The sequence below is a fragment of the Macaca thibetana genome, chromosome 2 (assembly GCF_024542745.1).
Source record: "Macaca thibetana thibetana isolate TM-01 chromosome 2, ASM2454274v1, whole genome shotgun sequence".
Lineage (NCBI taxonomy): Eukaryota > Metazoa > Chordata > Mammalia > Primates > Cercopithecidae > Macaca > Macaca thibetana.
In genome coordinates, this window is record NC_065579.1 from 75,280,831 (window position 1) to 75,298,460 (window position 17,630).

Genomic DNA, 17,630 nt, shown 5'->3' on the forward strand with positions numbered 1-17,630 from the left:
TGCTGACTTGTCTCTTTCATGACATTATCAACTGCATTTAGACCAAAGAAGTGTTATTCAGACATCTGGATATATTGAAAATCCCTCAAAGAATCTTTCCTGGACTGATGTTTCAAGTATTTATGTGAACTTCCTCCATATCCTTTATTAAATAAAGTATCTACCTCATAATTTAATTAGCTATAAAAACCTAATTAAAATTTTAAGTCTGACGCAGAAAAGTCAAAAAGGTATGTTTCCTAACATGATGTATAAGGGCAGCAATATAATTGGTCTCCAAAGTAAAATGATCCTGTCCTTTACAAAAATTCATTTCACCTCAACTCTAACCTGTCACTTCTAATCTATTTTAATTTTTATTATAAAAGTAATAAATTATTATTTAAGAAAACTTTAAATATATAAAACTTTGAGGAAATTAAAATCAATCTTAGAGCCATTACCTTAAATAGATTAAGAGTGATGTTAGTCTACTATTTCTATTATTAAATGTTGGTATAGTCTCATTTTTTTTCTCCATGAATAGTTTTTCCCTTTTTTAAATGAATATAAAGTAATCATGTTTAAAAATACCAATACGTAGAAAAGTATAAGAAGAAAATATAAATCATCAGAAATCCCACCTTCAAAATAACCCCTAAATCTCTATTTACTTAAGGAGATCGTCCTTTCTATTGTCTTTGGAAGCATAACACACATAGAGAGGTATATTTTAAACACATTCAGATGTATGATGGAGAGATAGTTTAATATCCATTATTTTAACTTAAAGATCTATCATCACCATTTCCTCCTATTACAATTTTCCATAAATAAAATTGTGGTGGTCCATCATGCAATTTTCTTCTGCTACTCTATGTTTTTATTATTTGCAACTTTTCATGGTAATAAATAAAACTACGATTAACATTTTTATACTTAAAGCTTCTATACTCCTACCTAGAAAATTTAAATCTATGGACTTTTTCCTTTTGTGATTTCCTCTATTGATTTTGGGAAGAGAAAGTGCTTACCCGTTCAAAGATCAGAATTCTTATTGTTTGGTTTCTTTTCTTTCTTTTAAGTTAGTTCCTTAATCTGTCTGGGCTATCTTGTTCTATGTTGTTAAAGGTTCCAAACTTATTTGTCACATGTTTAAATTTTAGTCAAATTGTGTAGAAGTTATTTGCCCAATATTTTTCAAATGCACATTTATGTCTCTTAAAAAAAATACATGTCTCATAATCTCGGTTATCCACTAAGCTTAAGAAAACCTTCAAGACTGACAAAATAACCAGAGCTTTGATTACTAGCAGGAAGTCATACTGGGCAGAAATAAAGAGGACACTCATACAGGCCAAATTAAAGCTAAACAATCAGAAAATCCAAGATCCTAGCTTTAATGGTTTTATTATTTTAGCCTTAAAAAGTCTCTAAAATCCCAAGAGTAGTTTAAGTAGTTAAAAGACAGTATTCAATGCAGTAGGCTATTCTCCATGTGGCCTGGCCAGTACTGGTTTCATTTACAGGCCATGGGCAACCTCTATATCCTGCCACTGGTCACCAGGTTCTTGCCACTGGTCATGAGCAGAGTAGGTGAGAAAGCAGAACACAAGCTTACCAACCCAAGTGGAGAAAGGATACAAATGGCTTGCCCTGCTGGTTGACAGTAGGTCAACGGAGCATCTTCAGAATGAAGAGCAGCACAGATGTATCTACATGGTTGCTTCTCAATAACAAATACTGGATTATATCGGATATAATACAATCCAAAATGTATTAGGTTGTATTTTTTTCTTATATTTTTCTAATATTGGATTATATTTTCAGTTTTTCCCCCTCCACAGCACCTTCTGATGCACAACACTGTCACTGCTGCTTACTAGTTGCTCTGACTTGGGTCAATCTAACTTTCTTGGATAGTTTCCTCAACTGTAAAATGGAGATAATAAAGAAAATCAACCACTTAAGGTTGTTGTGAGCATTAAGGAAAAGGCTTAGAACAGGCCGGGCATGTTAACATGGCTCATGCCTATAATCCCAGCATTTTGTTTACATGGTTTATGCCTGTAATCCCAGCATTTTGTTTACATGGCTCATGCCTGTAATCTCAGCATTTTGTTTACATGGCTCATGCCTGTAATCCCAGTATTTTGTTTACATGGCTCATGCCTGTAATCCCAGCATTTTGGGAAGCCAAGGTGGGAGGCTGATTTAAGACCAAGAGTTTGAGGTTGCAGTGAGCAGTGATCGTGACAATGCCCTCCAGCCTGGGTAATAGAGTGAGACTCTGCCTCAAAAAAAAAAAAAAGAAGGTGGGGCAGGGCTTAGAATAGTGACTGCACTTAGGAAATGCCTTTTGTGTTCATTATTATTATTACCACTATTCTACCACTTCTGCTATGACTATTACTACTACTAGGGTAGTACGATGACCCCGGAAATCCCAGGTCAAACTTAAATTGGGTTCTTTGGAATGAAACAGGCAACTGGGGACCTCCGTGGTCAGATCAGCTCCAGGAGTATACTCTGTCCTCAGCTTTTGCAATTCCTCTGGGAAGTTCAGTATTTACTGACATTACTAAAGTAGTGAATTTCTGGGGTGGGTGGTATCATAATCTTCCACATTTCCTGATACACAACCATAAGACCTATGTGCACACAAGCACCTGGTTCTTGAGGGGGCAAGAACCAGGAGGATGGTTCTTGGAAAAGGCAGATGTGGCACAGTTCATTTTAGTCCTTACTTGAAGCTGACAAGGCTATAAACTGCAGATCAAAAGCCTGCACCTCCCAAACCATATGCTGCAAAGATCAAGACTATGTGTGATCACGCAAGAACAAGGAGTGATCTGGGCTGTGAACGGAACTGGTCCATCTGGTGAAAATCTATCAAGGTTCGAAAATTCATCTCTAATACCAATGCTACTCCTAGTTCCTCAGTTATTTCCTCAGAGTCCTGATCTTCTACTGCCATGCAACTTGCTCAACGTTTGGGGCGTAGCCAATTCAAGTTAAAAAAGTTTGCCTAAGAATTTATCTCCAGCTTTGAAACTCAGATTCATTTTATAAGAAAATTGGCATCACATCCTTCTGGGTCATAGTTAGGTTCATAAACCATCTGAGATGTGTGAGACATCTAAATCACTTTGAATATCCACAAGAAAGCATGTTGGATAACAATTAGCACAAAACTCAGCTTAAAATTAGATGGTATGTTATGAGGCAAATACCCATCTCTTATTAGCAAAAATATAACAAATATATAACAAAATTAAGCCAGTCCAGCAGAATGAGAACACAAATGCAATGTGTGTTCCAAACCTAGAATCAGGAATAAGCTAAGGTTTGCTTAGATACTTTATCCCAAATTTACAGATTTTGAACTCTCTACTGTAGTCCTTTGTTTTTTTTCTCCCACGTTTGGAGGAAACATTTTAATGTGTATATTCTCTGGGAAAACCCTAAAATCTGGTTTTTAGGGAGTTTTCCTCTTTTCTAATCCTTTGCCACATTATTTTTGTTTCTAATCAGTGGTCTTTGCTTTGTTGCCATCTGAGATGAAAAGCTATGAAGCACTTGGGAACACAGAAACTGAGATCTACAAGTTACAAATGAGTTTCATGTAAGTTTGAAAGACCTTTATCTGTATCCGTCAAGCACGAACAAGTAATCAATGAGTAACATGTCTTAATATTTCTCTCTAAAATCATCAGGCAGCTACAATCAGGTAGACAAGTCGTTCCTTGAAATTTAATATCATTTAATAATTAATAATTGCACAACAGCACATATGTGTAGTCATAGCATATATATGGCATATATATAAAACTTAGCAAAGTCATAGCAATCTTTGCACTTTGGGGAAGCTAAAATGATGTAATAAACTTACTGTTAAAGAAAATATCTACAGAGGCAGGGACAATAACACAGCTGTACAATTGTGTCTTAGGGGGTATAAAATACAGTCAATTTTGTAATCCCGAAATGGCATGCAGCCATAACATTATAACTTCAACTTAGCACTGATGGGAAAGGGATCCTTAAAGTTTGGCATATCACCTCAAAGATCTTTTTTAAGTACCTATTTCTGTCTCCCTTCCCCCTCAATTTTCTTTAAGCAGAGAAGAACATGAAAGAACAGACCCTTTCTAATACACTGTATTTCCCAGTGGGGAAAAAAGGAGAATAAAATGGCAATAACAGAAGCATATTAGCATATTTTAAAACACTAGTACATTACCCTGAACTAAAGCATCCTTAAAATAACATGAGAGCAAGAGAAACTATATTTCATAAAGTGTTGCAAACTTTAAAACACCAAATTGAACTACTCCTATAGAACAATTTCATGCCAGATTGCTTTGGTGGCAAATTAACAAAGGCAGAATTGCTCTTTAGATCTTTAAATTAATGAGATTAAGGAAGACAATGTCTTTCTCTGTGCTTGATTATATTGACTTAATTTCTTAATTACTATTAACTATACTTTTATGTTTTACAAGTCACACTCCATTTTTACAGCTGTTCTTTAATCCTAGGGTAATCTTGTATTCTGAAGAATCACTTGAGAATAAAAACAGCAAAACTGAAGACAAAATTCAGTGGGGCTTAATCCACCTGTACATTCTGCCTGAATCAAATCTTATGCCAGTATTTTATGAGGCATTCCAGAAAAGTGCCAGACTTTTCAAAGAGAAAAATTAAAATGATATTCTGGTTCACTGTAACTCCAAGGAGTAGGCCCAAGGAAAAACCGTGCATCAGACAAGCACGCACCAGTGTGGTGAGGGAGGACAACCCCAACTGGGGCACAACTCCCCGCTACTTAATGTTTCAAAAAATAAAATCAACTGCATATAAAATCATATTTATACCTAGAAAGTCTAGTGCGAGGACACAAAGTAATGATAAGAAAGGAACTGGGCTGGGCAAGGTAGCTCATGCCTGTAATCCCAGCACTTTGGGAGGACAAGGCAGGCGAATCGCTTGAGCCCTAGAGTTGGAGACCAGCCTGGGCAACATGGCAAAACCTGGTCTCTATAAAAAGTATAAAAAAATATTAGCTGGGTGTGGTGGCATGCACCTGTAATCCCAGCTATTCAGGAGGTTGAGGTGGGAGGATCGCTTGAGCCCAAGACGTTGAGACTACAGTGAGCCATGATGATTCAACTGTACTCCAGCCTTGGTGACAGAGCAATGTCCTGTCTCAAAAAAAAAAAAAAAAAAAGAGTGGCAGGGGCTGATATTTACTAACAAGACTTCTGGATTGCAAATCCAACACAGATATGAATATGTCATTTCCTCTTGGCTTCCCATTGTATTTAATATGGGTCAAACAATGCATATATTATAAGGAGAAACATAACCCCCTAAACCTCTACAGGATAAACGAACTCACATTATTTTCTAAAAGAACGCAGCAACCCAGTTTGTCCTATCATCACACCACAAGCTCAGAAAGAAAATCTGACACATGCAGCAGAAAGTGCAAAAAGTTATTTACTAACCTGGTGTCCCTGTGAAAATAGTTGCTCCATATCACTTTAAGGAAAGAATCCTTGCTATGAAACCAATCTCCAAAGCAGCTGAAAGCCAAGAGGTGGCAAAATTGACTACCCTGAGAATCCAAATAAACAAAAGCCTTCCTGTTCCCAAGCCCAGTTTTGGCTGACTCCCTCAAGGCGACTTCAGTCATAGCCAAGCCCACAAAGCACTTTAACCTATAAGCTTTAGTAATGAACTTGAAACCACTCCCCGTATGTTAAATAGACACCGGACTGCTGTGAGAAATAAAATCCACATACAGAATGAGCTACAGCTTCAGGCTGCACTTTCGTACTGGCTGCCCAAGAAAACCATAACACAAACTTAAACAAAGGGAACTGTCACTCCCTTCTCTCCCCTCAGACACTGCATTAAAGTGACTGATTTACTTTAAACAAGGGAATACAGTCTGTCCTCCATTAGGGCCATGAAATGATTTTTATATTGTACAAGTTGGGTGGCAGTTATGGAACAGATAGCACTGTAATTTCACATTGCATAAGAGGGACATATGAAGTTATCATTTCTGAGAATCAAATGTAGATACTATTACTATTTTCAGATATCATTGAATAAGCTTAAAAACTGCATCAAATCCAATGATTAACATAAGTTCAACAGGAAAATTTGTCAAAGAACCTTCTAACTTCTGATTCTGACTTAGTGTCTATAAATCTTAAAAACATTCTTATAATTCAGTTTCACCACCTACATTTAGAATAGATGTATAAGCTAAGACATGTCTTTTAACATGGATCTTTAAGCTGCCTTTTAAAATGGAACTTAATACCACTCACTAAGATTTCAAAGTAAGAAATTCATGTTTCATTCTAGAAAAATGTAGTCAATCAATTCCTTAAAGCAGTTAGATCTTAAAACAGAGTCAGTAATGTTCTAGCATATTGCTTAAGAAAGAAGAATCTGTGCTCAGCTTTTTACACAATGTGCTCACAGTATACATATTTCCCCTAGAACTCAACTCCAAGAACAGTTTTAATTCTAATGGCTTGTTGCCATGATTTGTATTTTGTTTAAATAAGACTTATTTTAACATAATGATTTGTATTTTGTTTAAATAAGACTTATTTTAACATAATGATCAAAGTTTCTGAGTTTTATTGTTTCTCCTAAACCATAAGATTGGACCACATATGCCAAGCAAAATGTGATTCACCTGTTGCCAAACTGATTTACATGAATTACTGGTAAAATTCAAGTGACTCAAAACCTGTGAAATATAAGCCATTAGCTCAACAAATCCAGGCATGAAAATCCTGGAGACTATTTTAGATCTAACACACACCTTTCCCACTTCCTCTACCCACTCCCAGGTCACGGCTCAACAGGATCTCATGGGGTCACTTCAGAGTGACGCGGCAAGACAATCCCCTCCACCTCTGGAAGAAAAGAAAACGAGCCTCAGGACATGTGGCCGATGACTTTAAAAGGAGCTAGTGCCCCACCTGCTGGCAAAACCAAGAGAAGGCTGGACGAACTGAACAAACCTCAGGGAAAATGTTACTTACTTTGATGTTGGAAGAAAAACAGGGAAGGATCAGTTATGCGAGCGCATTAATGTCACATACAATATGTTGTTAAATAGTAAATTTTTCCACACAATTGTGATATATTTCTAGAGGATATAAAAATGCTCATGCAAAAAATGCAATTAGATTCAAAACCATCTCTTTTACATAGATCTGGTTTGCAAACATATATGATAATTTGCATGCCCAAGGAAATCCGCTGATAAATAATATTGATCTCTCCTCTGCACAAAGAGCTTCAAAAAATACTCGTGGGAGACCAACACAATCTTTGAAATGGAAGAAATATGAATAAATCCCCAACTCAGCTAGATAAACTACTGGTGGGGCTATATCTCCATCAGTCTGTATGTCTGTATTCCCAGAATTTCTCTTATCTTTCAGTAAAAATTTATTTCCTTTTGCCACTTATAAATTAATTCATCTAAAATGAATGTCTAATATTAACATTAATGAAGACGAAGAAAAGTTAAGTCATGGGCACCAAATTACACTACATTCTTTAATAAAACCCCAGCAATAATAAGACTATAGCAGGATATGACTTTTAAATGAGCCCAAGCTGTATTACTAAAACTAAAATGAGGCCAGGTGCAGGGGCTCATGCCTGTAAGCCAAGCACTTTGGGAGGCCAAGGCAGGTCGATCATGAGTCAGGAGCTCCAGACCAGCCTGACGAACATGGTGAAACCCTGTCTAAACCCCGTCTCTACTAAAAATACAAAAATTAGTTGGGCGTGGTGGTGCACACCTATAATCCCAGCTACTCAGGAGGCTAAGGCAGGAGAATCACTTGAACCCGGGAGGCCAAGGTTGCAGTGAGCCGAGATCCTGCCATTGCACTCCAGCCTGGGCGACAGAGCGAGACTGTCTCAAAAAAACAAAACAAAACAAACGAACAAAAAACTAAAATGAATAAGGATAGCTATTATTTAAGCTCTTACGATGAGCCAAGCTTGGTTCTAAAGCGCTTTATAAGTACCAACTCATTTAAACCTTACCACTCTATTATCATACCAGTTTTACAGATGAGAAAACTGAGGCGTCCAAAGGCTAGTAAGTACACTGCCAAGATCACACGGTTAGAGACAGAGCTGGGATTAGAACCCAGGTCGGTGCTCCTAACCATGTACTTTAGTAACTCTTTCTTCCTGAGTGCGTACCATTTAAACCCTGCCAAGGCCCTGGTCAAATGCAAGGGTGGGGGAGACAGTGGATAAGAACAGCACTGTGAACGGTCCTTAAAAAGTCTTTTCAGAGAAGTGGCCACAGAACTGAGACCTGGAGGCAACATGGAAGGGAAAGGGTCCCCAGGGAGAGGGCACTCACTCAGTCTGCCAAAGCAAAGGGGTAAATGCCGTGGGGGATATTGGAGGGACTGCCTGCAGGGGCCTTAGTAAGGCTGAGGGACCAGCAGAAGAAAACGCTATGAGGAAGGCAAAGTCCTCTTATGTCACATCAGGGAGCAAAGAGGCATCACCAAGGGATGCTAAACCAGAAAGTGTCCAGATATGCATGTTGAAAAGGAGGAATGAGGCTTTGTTCAGTGAGTAGAAATTTAGACATCCCAGGTAAAGGCAAGCAGCGGCCAGTGCTGTAAAACATACAAGTTTGTACTTTCATAAACTATATCAAGGAGTCTTGCGCAGCAACCCCTGCAGCAGCATGCTCACTGGCTCCCTTGTCAAGCCAGCTCGGGGCTGGAGCCACGTGGTGGTTGCTAATGCCATTCACAGAGCTAGGGACAAGGAGGAAGGGCAGGCTGGTGGGAGCAGGGTGGGGAGATGCTCAAGCCAAGGAGTTTGCTGAAGGAGGCTGGGTTTGAGGTCCTCTGAGCCATTCAGGGAGGATATTCAGCATGTAACAGGAGATGCAGGCCAGGCGCTCCAGTTCTCTGCCTAGACAGCAGAGGTGTACATTTAGGAGTCACTGACACTGAAGGAGCAGCTGCAGCTGGGGGACAGTGGGACACAGAGTTTATCCCTGGAAAATGCACAGCATAACAAGAAAGGGTGAAATTTAAGGCAAGGCTAAGGGTGTCAGACAGAATTCAGGCTGTTGATAAAAAATTTTATATTTATTTTTACTAACTTCTAACTAAAATTATCATTTCCTTCTGTAACTTGTCATCAAAGATATTTTCTTTGACATCAAAGATATTTTCTTAGACAGCAAAGATATTTTCATATCACATTAGTTATTGCAATATCTCAAAGTATCATTTCCACTCATCACTATTTCAAAATTACAGTAGTTATTAGATCTGTCACTAGATACTGGTAAGTAATGCATTTTAATAAAGGACAGGTATCACAATATGACATATTTACTTCTTTGCATATTGATAACTTTATGTCAATATAATTGGTTTCCTTTGTAATCCTATGCATTTTAATTTTATATGTTTAATTTTACAGAATAAACAGTCTGTAGAGTGATTCATTAGCTTAATTAGACTATCAAAGAGGTCCCATGGCACAAGTAAAAGTAAAGAACATCTGATTTAAAAGGGGAAAGAGCCCAGAACGGTGGCTCACGTCTGTAATCCCAACACTTTGGGAGGCCGAGAGGGGCAGATCACCTGAGGTCAGGGCTTCAAGACCAGCCTGGACAACATGGTGAAACCCTATCTCTACTAAAAATACAAAAATTAGCCTGGCGTGGTGGCGCACGCCTATAATCCCAGCTACTCAGGAGGCTGAGGCGGGACAATTGCTTGAACCCAGCAGGCAGAGGTTGCAGTGAGCAGAGATTGTGCCACTGCACTCTAGCCTGGACGAGAGAGACACTCTGTCTCAAAATAAGTAAATAAATAAATAAATTAATTAATTAATTAGTTAACTAAAATAAAAGGGGAAAGAAGCCACAGGAAAACACTTAAAAGTAGCACTGGGAAAAAGGGGACCCTGGTATGAGATGGAGCCAGCTTTCAAAGCTAGGATGCAAACCCAGGACTTCTGACTTTGTGTTCTTTCCACCACCACCTGACTCCACATCCTAAAATAATCAAAACAGTAACCGCTTCATTTGTGGAAACAAAGTTCTTTCACGTGTGTTAGCTTGTTCGTTCATCACATTGATTCAGAGTAGGAAAAGGCAGGAACCCATACCTGCCTTGAACCTCAGCAGAAGCTGCCATCTCAGAGGACACTCCTTCCTGGGCCTCAGCACTGCGCCAGTGCTGCAGCGGATGGCGGTACCTGTCACGCCACTCTATGGAGCTGTAGTCATGGACACAGAAGAGTAAGATGAAGAGCCCCCCCTCATACCACACTAGCTAGAACCTGATCGCAAGAGGAGGGCACAGTGGGTGCCCACCCAGTGATGAGCTGCACTTCTCTCCAGGCTTCTCTTTGCAGGTGAGGCTGAGAATTGAATTTGTTTCCTTGCTCAAAGCTCTTTTAGTTAGTTCTGATTGATGATCCAGAGTGAATTACAAGATTTGCAATATTTCAGCTCTTTAATTTGCCATTGGCTGTAACCAAGACAGAAGACTTTACTGAAGCAATTGGTTTGAAATTAGATGGATGCGCTGAAACAATGGGCTCTCTGTTCTTTCCTCTCTGTGCCCACCAACTGGCATTCATTATCGAATCTGTGACGCGTGTTGCCAGGGCTGCGGTAATGACAACAGCACCCATTGTCTTCACATCCTTTCTCTATTCTGTAACATCTGTCATGGCTCCTGTCTATATTTCATTTTATTTTGCTTCTTTTACTTTTACAGCGTGACTCTTAATTACTACAAATTGCTCTGAAATCTACTCTAACCCTGCAACGTGTAACATCATTTTGTAACTTGGTAATAACAAAAAACTGAAGGCGCGTGTGATGGCACCCTTTTAAATTACTGTAATTTTACATAAAACTGTATAATTGCAAACAAATTTTATCTCAAGGTTAACTAGATAACCTCTCTTTTTAAATAACCTGATCAGTTCACAGACGACTTTGGCCCCTTCTCATATAATACATGACTTTCATTTACACAGTAACGAGAATGTAGGTTTATATGACTAATCTGACACAATACAGTAACTTCTGCTTAAAAAAAAAGCTGAACAAAGCTGAACATTTCTTAATATGCAATTAAAATCTACATTACTATGTTCACTGATGGATCTTTAATTTCCAAGTTTCCCTATTATTTTCTTTCTTTTTAAAATAAGGAGCCATAGTGAAAATTGTCACTTGCCTTCTAATCAGTCACCTAAAAACTAGAGTGAAAAGTTTTGTGTGTAAAAAGAGTTCAGAATTGGATTCTACATCCCAGGAACAGAAGAACTGGCCTCCCTGCTGCTGCCTGTCTCTGAACACGGCACACCCATCCGCTGTACGAATCGCAGAGGTTTCACTGAGAGCTGCCTGCAGTGTAAGGGAGGAGGAGACTAAACCTGGCAGGAACAAGCCCTTGGTAATTTACCTTCTTTCCTAATTGCCCAGAGGCATTTCCTTCCTTGCTTACCCAATCTAAGGAAGGGTTTCCTGTTGCCCTAGCAGTTCCTTTAACCTGAAGCCACTTGCTCTAGTTCCTACCCTGTTTTTTGTGTTGCTCTCAATCTGCTTTCTCGCAAGACCTCGCTTTCCAACCAAACTGGTTTATTCCATTTTTCAAATTACCTAGTTCTTCCTTCCTTTCGAGTTTGTGCCACTGTCGCAACTGCGGCAATGCCCTTCCCCCTCCTGGACAGTAAAGGAGTCAGATTCTCTCCAGAATTTCAAGGGGCAGCCCAAACCCATGTCCCCTACAAAGCATTTTCAGGTCACCCTGCTTTAAAAAAAAATTGCTCAACAACTCCAGCAATCATCATTAGCAGCAGCAAATCCATTAGGCAACAAATTATGCCTTGCGACTTTCTATTTTATCTGGATGGGTTATTTAAATAGCGATGGCATTTAACTTTTCATGTACTTATAACTACTTCCTCCAACTTAGTAATCAGTAACTACATATTACAAGTTATACCTCTGAAATCGGCCATTGTAAAAAGCATATAGTAAAAATTCTACCTTACATTGCATTCATATATGTATTTGTTGCTTATATTTAAATTATTTCTGTTACTTAATGATAATTACAAAACAACAGCCAACACTATTGCCATAATATCTTACTAGACTCAATATCTTATTTGACATTGACATCTGCCATAGGAGTTGATACAATTATTTTCCCCATTTTTCAGGTGATGAAAATGGGGCCAGAAAGCTTAAATTTCCCAAGGTCAGGCATTCAATGCGTATTTAGTGAGCACCTACTATGCGACAGGCATTGTTATCAGCATTAGTGATGAAAGCAGAAAACTTCTATCTTCAGGGAGTTTATATTCTATTAGGGAAGACAGACTATCAAAAATTAAAACAAATATATAGAAAGCCAGAAAATACTAAGTATTGTTAAGAAAACTAAAGCAGAGTAAGGGACTGGAGAGAGATGGGGTAAGTGGTGAGGTGGCACACTCCTTAGATAAGGTGGTCAGAAGAGGCCTCTCTGGGGAGATGACACTTGAGCAGAGACCTGAACAAAGTGAGGTGACATCTGGGCAAAGGTTCTAGGCAGAAGAAACAGAAACTGCAAAGGCCCAGAGGCCAATACAAACTTAGTGTGTTCAAGAACAACAAAAAGGCCAATGTAGTCAGTGCTGTGAAAGAAAGGGCAACAGTAGAGGATGTAGTGAGAGAAGAAACTGGGGAGTCTGGTTATGTACGGCTTTGTAAACCATCGCATAGTTTCATTTGTGTTTTTCCTTAAATATAATGAAAAGGCCCTGAAAGGTTTAATCAAGAAAGTGAAATACTGTGCCATTTGAAAAGATTACGCAAGTTGGGTAGGTAAAGAAAAGACTAAGAGGGGCTGGGCATGGTGGCTCACGCCTGTAATCCCAGCACTTTGGGAGCCTGAGGTGGGTGGATCACTTGAGGTCAGGAGTTCAAGACCAGCCTGGCCAACATGGTGAAACCCCTCTCTCTACTTAAAATACAAAAATTAGCTAGGCGTGGTGGCGAGCACCTGTAATCCCAGCTACTCAGGAGGCTGAGGCACGAGAATCACTTGAACCCAGGAGGTGGAATTTGCAGTGAGCCGAGATCGTGCCATTGTACTCCAGCCTGGGGTACAGAGCAAGACTCTGTCTCAATGAAAAAAAAAAAAAATTAAAAAAGAACAGACTGAGAAAAGGTAGACTACTTAAGAGAATACTGCAGTAGCCCAGGTGGGAGATGAAGAGAAGGAGTCAGATCTAGGATCTACTGTGAAGATAGGGCCAAGAAGATTTTCTAATGTGGGTTGTGATGCAGAGTGCTAAAGAAAAAAAGAGAGGTGCCAAGGAAGACTCTAAGACTCATAGGAGTAACAGGGAGGAAAGTCTAATTATTCAGCTAGGGAACATTGTGGGTGATGGGGTCTGGGGAGAAGCAGTAAGGTTTTAGGGGCAAATCAAGAGTGCCATTTTGGGTAGGTTAAGTTTGAGAGACCTTAGAGATACCCAAATGAAGAGAAGTAGGAAGTTGGATACCTAAGTTTGAGGCTTGGATACATAAGTCTGAGATTCAGGACTGCAGTTTGGAGACATAAGTCTGAGATTCAGAACTGGGGTTTGAAGACATAAGTCTGAGATTCAGAACTGGGGTTTGGAGACATAAGTCTGAAATTCAGGCCTGGGGTTATGATATGTAAGTCTGAGATTCAAGACTGGGATTTGTATACATAAGTCTGAGATTCAGGACTGGGGTTTGGATATATAAGTCTGAAATTCAGGACTGGGATTTGTATATATAAGTCTGAGATTCAGGACTGGGATTTGTATATATAAGTCTGAGATTCAGGACTGGGGTTTGGATATGTAAGTATGAGGACTGGGGTTTGGAGATGTAAGTCTGAGATCAGGACTGGGATTGGGATACATAAGTCTGAGATTCAGGACTGGGGTTTGGAGACATAAGTCTGAGATTCAAGGCTTGGACGTCAGGTGGCTTTAAACGTGGTAGTTAGCATTAAGTAACATATTTTCACCATAGACTGACTGAGGGTGAATAAAGGAGGGATTTCTGAAGACTGACACCCAGGACTCTCCAACATTTAAATACCAGGAAGAAGAGATGTGTCCAGTAAAGGGGGTCAAAAAAAAAAAAAAAGAAAGAAAGAAAGAAAGAAAAACTGCCAGTGGAGTAGTAGGAAACCCAGGAGAGTGTGGTGAGAAAGACAGAAGCCAGGTGAAAAGAGTGTGTCAATGATAGAGAGATCAATTATGTCAAAGGAGCTGAGAGATAGAGAAAGAGGAAGATTGAGAACTAACCACTGGATACAGAAACATGGAGGTCACTGATGTCCCCAAGATGGGCTCAGGAGAAATTTATGCAAAAGCCTAAAACATCGGCTCAAATCAGAATGTGACTACAAGACATTGCTGAGGGAAATTAAAGACCTGAATAAGTGGATATACCATGTTCACAGATTAAAAGACTAAAAATTGTTAAATTTTCTGTTATCCACAAACTGAACTATAGATCCAACACAATAGCAATTATAATCTCATCAAGCTCTTTTGTACAAATTGATAAACTCATTCTAAAATGTGTATAGAAATTCAAAGGATTTAGAATATCCAGAGCAATCATAAAAAAAATAAAACCAAAGTTGGAGGATTTAACACTACATGACTTCAAGACATCGTAGTAAGTCTATAGCAACCAGGACAGTGTGGTACTAGTACAGGATCAACAAATAGATCAATGAGACAGAATAGAGAGCTTAGAAATAGACTCATACTTACATGGTCATTCGATTTTCATGAAGGTGAGAGAAAAATCCAACGGAGAAAAAAAAATGACTTATTAACAAATGATGCTAAAATAACTAAATATCTATACAGCAAAAATAAATAAATCTCAACCCCGACCTCACACCACATGCAAAAATTGAGATGGATCATAGACATAAAAGTAAAAACTAAAATTATAAAGCTTTTAGATATGGCTCAGAAAGCAATCAACACAAAAAGAAAAAGAAAAAAAAAACAGACTTAGCCAAAGTTTAAAATTTCTGTTCATCTAAAGGCGTCATTTAAAAAATAAATAGGAAAGACACAGCCTGGGAGAAATGATGTGCAAATCATATATCTGGCAAAGAACTAATATTTTTTTTTTTTTTTTTTTTTTTTTTGAGACGGAGTCTCGCTCTGTCGCCCAGACTGGAGTGCAGTGGCGCGATCTCGGCTCACTGCAAGCTCCACCTCCCGGGTTCACGCCATTCTCCTGCCTCAGCCTCCGGAGTAGCTGGGACTACAGGCGCCCGCCACCACGCCCGGCTAATTTCTTTTTGTATTTTTAGTAGAGACGGGGTTTCACCGTGTTAGCCAGGATGGTCTCGATCTCCTAACCTCGTGATCCGCCCGCCTCGGCCTCCCAAAGTGCTGGGATTACAGGCTTGAGCCACCGCGCCCGGCCAAGAACTAATATTTTAAAATACCTCATGAATGCCTACAATTCAATGAAAGTGAGCAAAAGATTTGACTGGACATCCACAAAGGAAGACAGACTTGTGATCAATAAGCATATGAAAAAGTGCTCAATGTTAATATTCACCAGGGAAATTTAAGAAAAACGCAATGAGGTACTGCTACATCCCCACCAGAACAAGTAAACATTAAAAAGACCGTCAAACCCAAATGCTGGCAAGAATGCAGAGAGAGCACAACTCTCATTCGCCATGGGTAAGAGTGTAAAACTACAACCAGCTTAGAAAAAAGTCCAGCCATTGTTTATAAAACTAAATATACACCTATCCTATGACCCAGTCATTTCATTCTGCAGTATTTATCCAAAAGAAAAGAAAATACAGCCACAAAAAAAGACTGCATTCACGACAGTCAAAATCTGGAAGCAACTCAGGCATCCACCCGTAGAAAAATGAATAAACAACCTGTTGTATCATCAAACAATGGAATGATACTCAGTAGCTCAGAAAGGAATGGATTCACTCTAAAAGGAAAGAATTACTGATACACATGATATGAATACATCTCAGAAACATTACGCTCAGTGAAAGAAGCCTTACATAAAAGAGTACATATGCTGTATGATTCAAGTTTGATAATCTTCTAGAAAGGCAAAAATAACATATGGTGGGAAAAAAATCAAAACAGTGGTTGCCTCTGGCAGAGCATAAGAGGGTGGTCTGGGGACTAACTGGGAAGGAACATGAGGGAACTTTCTGTGGCGATGGTCGTGTTATTTACTTTGAAAAGGGCTTGGATTGCAGAGGTGGTACATGCATTTTTCAGAACTCTGAATGGTACACTAAAGATCTGAGCATTTCAGTGTATGTAAATTTTACTTAAAAAGAGAACTATAAACAAATAGGGAAGCAAATTAATCATATGTACACTGAAATGTTTAGGAGTGAGTGTACTGATGCCTGCAATTTACTTTAAAATGTATCCAAAACATAAATTGAATTGATGAAAGGATAAAGGGATAGATGGGTGACAAGACGTATGTTCAAGCAATAAAGCAAACTGTTGATTGTGGAATCTAGGTGGTGGCTTATGGGTGTTCACCTTAACATTCCTTCAACTTTCCTGCATGTTTGAAATGTTTATAAGATGTTATTAGAAGAGAGTGTGGGGTAAGGAATTGGAGACAGCGAGAACAGACAACTTACCAGAGTTTTGTTTTAAAGAGGAACAAAGATATGAGGCAAATCTGGAGGGAGATAAAGAATGAAGAGGAGGTATTTGTAAAGAAGGAAGACATTATGGAATGTTTGAATAAGAATGATCCTGTAAAAAGAGGAACTTTAATGAAGCTAGTGGGCAGATTCTGTGGCAGCAGAGTTCTGAACAGGCAAGAGCAACAGATTGGGTACACTGGGGTGCAATGGATGTCAACCAGAAGGATGCACGTTTGTCCATGGTAAAGAGCAGGGGATGGGGGACAGATGATGGATGGATGCAAGAGGATATGGGAGCTGGGAAACTGCTTCTAGTTGCCCAGTGATATAAGCAGCAAGATCCATGGCCGAGAGAGTCTGGGAAGGGATGTTAGGGGTTTGAGGAAAGAAACAAAGGTGTGAAATAGTCACCCAGGAGAGTGAGTTTACTAGGGAATATAGTAGGGTTGCCAGAGAGGGCTGAGTATCAGTGGAGGCAGGGGTGGAAGGTAGGATGATTAATTTAATGTCATCAGAGTGTTGTGTGTGTGTTTTCCAGGAATGCTCTGTTGTTTGGAAGAAAATGTAGAGTTATGCCTGAATAACCCTGATTTTAACCAGGGTTGTGTTTTGCAGGACAGTGGGATAGAAAGAGGAGAGAGGCAAGTAGAGTAACCACAACAGTGGACCACGCAGATAAGGTGAGTAAAGTGGAAAGTTAGACTACACAGGGCATTGATGGAAAGTAAAAAGGTGGCAAAGTCAAAGGAGTGGACGTAAAATTGTTGATCTGAGGATATTAGAAGACAGTATAAAAGTTGGCAGATGGTAGATTTAAATATAAATGTTTGACTCCTGGGTTTTTTTATTATTATTTTATTGATTGAGATAGGGTTTGTTTGCTTGTTT

General features: G+C 39.1%; 1 protein-coding gene across 3 annotated transcripts in view; it reads right to left on the reverse strand.

The window, feature by feature from the left end:
* PLD1 (phospholipase D1) overlaps positions 1-17,630 on the reverse strand; it is a 206,000-nt gene that overhangs the window by 161,085 nt on the left and 27,285 nt on the right. The window contains exon 1 of one of the 3 annotated variants that reach the window (XM_050780064.1): positions 5,490-7,212. The exons of 1 other annotated variant lie outside the window; for it this stretch is intronic. The gene's annotated coding sequence lies outside the window, so the exon portion shown is untranslated. Of the gene's footprint in view, positions 1-5,489; positions 7,213-17,630 lie in introns of those variants that run through there. One more of the 3 variants, XM_050780061.1, reaches the window with a different exon arrangement.